This window comes from Penaeus monodon, chromosome 19 (assembly GCF_015228065.2).
Source record: "Penaeus monodon isolate SGIC_2016 chromosome 19, NSTDA_Pmon_1, whole genome shotgun sequence".
NCBI classification, from domain to species: domain Eukaryota; kingdom Metazoa; phylum Arthropoda; class Malacostraca; order Decapoda; family Penaeidae; genus Penaeus; species Penaeus monodon.
This window is the reverse complement of record NC_051404.1, coordinates 2,464,389-2,466,633: the sequence shown is the minus strand read 5'-3', so window position 1 is coordinate 2,466,633 and position 2,245 is coordinate 2,464,389. Positions and strand designations below refer to the sequence as shown.

Genomic DNA, 2,245 nt, shown 5'->3' with positions numbered 1-2,245 from the left:
GTCCCTTCTTTTTTTATCTTCATCTTTTACTTTTTTAGTGTTATGTTATATTGTGTAAATTCATCTTGAGTAATGGAGACATAGAGGGATTTAGAAGAAATTCTGATTTTGTTCAGGGTATGAATTTCGTATGTGTATTTTTATGTGTCACGGCTTCACGTGTATTTACATTTACTTACTAAAAAAATTGTAAATCCATAAATACAGGTTGATCCTCATTATTTACTGTAATAAGTATATAAAAAGGATTTAGTAAAATTTAAGATATGAAAACATCCCTCTATGATTTCATGACTGATATGCGTCTTGCATGACTGTATTCCATTTTGCGTTTGTGCACGAGCATCACGACCCCGTTAACGTGCCAGTGCCAGTGCCACCGTCTCCCTTGAGCGTCTACTCCAGGGAGTGCCACAGTCAGGACCCGTGGTGTGGCACTGAACTGGGGGCTGGGAAGAAAGCATGAAACAGTCTTGTTTTCTGTTTTGTTGTTAATTGTTGCAATTTTGAATGTGCATGGTTATTTTTGGATTCGTTGACGACTTGCCTGAGTAAGCTCTATCTTTGCGAATTTAACTATTACCATTTATTTTTCTGTCTTAGCTGTATGTTCTCAACAAATCTTGCGCACTCTGACGTAAGGAAAAGTAAGTTAAAAACATTTGGTAGTAGGGAAAATTACTCAGCTAAGTGAGCATGTAGAATGTGCATCTTTCCTGTGATTTTGTGGGCGGCGCAACGTAGCTTGGAACACTGTGTTGCCCCCCCCCCCCCCGTGGTCCCGCATGTGTAGAGTTGCACATTAACGCTCCAGTAGGGATAGGAAAGAAAAAAAAAACATACAAACACCAAGCAGTTACTTATCTACATATATCTGTGTCTTTGTATACGTATGTACAGAACTCGAGATGTTCGCGGAAATCTCTAAGAAAACACGAACATGTGTCAAGGAATTGTGTTAGCATATGGTTGTCTACATGTACATTAACTGGACATTAACACTTCTATACAGATATGTCTTGTGTTTTTGTTAATATTGTTACATGGTGTACACAATTGTTCGCATGACATGGGAAATTCACTGAATATGTATTCGGGTTTCCCTCACGTTGGCTATGGTCTATTTGTGGTATACTCTACTTCTGTGTTACTTTGTAATTTTCCCATTCATTTTTTGTGTGTTGTGATTAGAAACCGTTATACGTTATTTTTCTCCTGTATAGCTCTCTCCAGTTACACGTCAGCACGTGACAGGTATAAACGGAATATCCTTGAATTTAAATAGTATTTTTTGTTATCGGACTAAACCGCACCGTTCCGAGACCTTGCCTCCAAGCGCACATGTAAACAAAATTGCATGTGCGTTCGTGAACACAAGAGGTGGATTTTTCATTTTTTTGCGATATCTCTCACGTGATACAACAGAAACTCCTTTTGATCTCCAGAGGTTGAAGAAAGTCAAAATATTCGTATTTATGTTAAAGATAGATCACGTGTCCGTAAGAGTATGTTATTTATCCTTCCCTTTCGATCACTTTTCTGTACCTACTGCATCCTTCAATCATCTCACGTGCCTGCACCTCATCTCAGTCTTTCATCTCAGCCTCACTTATGTCTGAGGTTTCTCCTTCTTCTCTCTATAACCATCCCCTCATTTCCTCCGTAAGATATACAAGTCCTTCGTGCTTATCGAGATTCACACAACCCGTTAATTTTATCTCAGTGGTATTTTTTCTCAATGGTTCTTTTCTCAGTGGTATTTCCTTAAGCGATTTACGGATGTGTAGGGTGAAGATGGCTAATAAGGGATGTTCGAATGTGATTGTTTGTTTTGTCATCTCTCCTGCCTGGTTCACTAAGTGGGTCATTCTCTTGTTTTCTTGCGTTAAATTTAGGTCTTAAGTCATTTTGCCCTTTTTTGAGGCGTGACTTTGGCCTTTCTTGTTTAAGCGAAGCCACTAACAAAAACGTTTTTTTATGCAAGAACACATCCGTTAAACATTCGTTCGGAAAAAAAGATCTTCAGTTTATATTTCACTTTTTTCGAAATTTAATTTTCTCTTAGATAAACAGTGCTTATTGTATTAACATACCTTTAATTCTCACGGCACAAGTATAGCCATATGATCCAAACTCGGTAGCTTGCGACCTCGTTTGCCCTACATTATAACACCTATTAGTGCACAACCGGCTGTTTAACTGCCATTTCCAAAGTCTCTAATCCCGACGCTGAAACTATGAACAG

At 38.4% G+C, this 2,245-nt stretch overlaps 1 protein-coding gene across 1 annotated transcript in view; it reads left to right on the top strand.

The window, feature by feature from the left end:
• Positions 1–2,245, top strand: part of LOC119584971 (microtubule-associated protein futsch-like) — a gene marked incomplete at its 5' end in the record, with an annotated part of 346,977 nt that overhangs the window by 130,019 nt on the left and 214,713 nt on the right.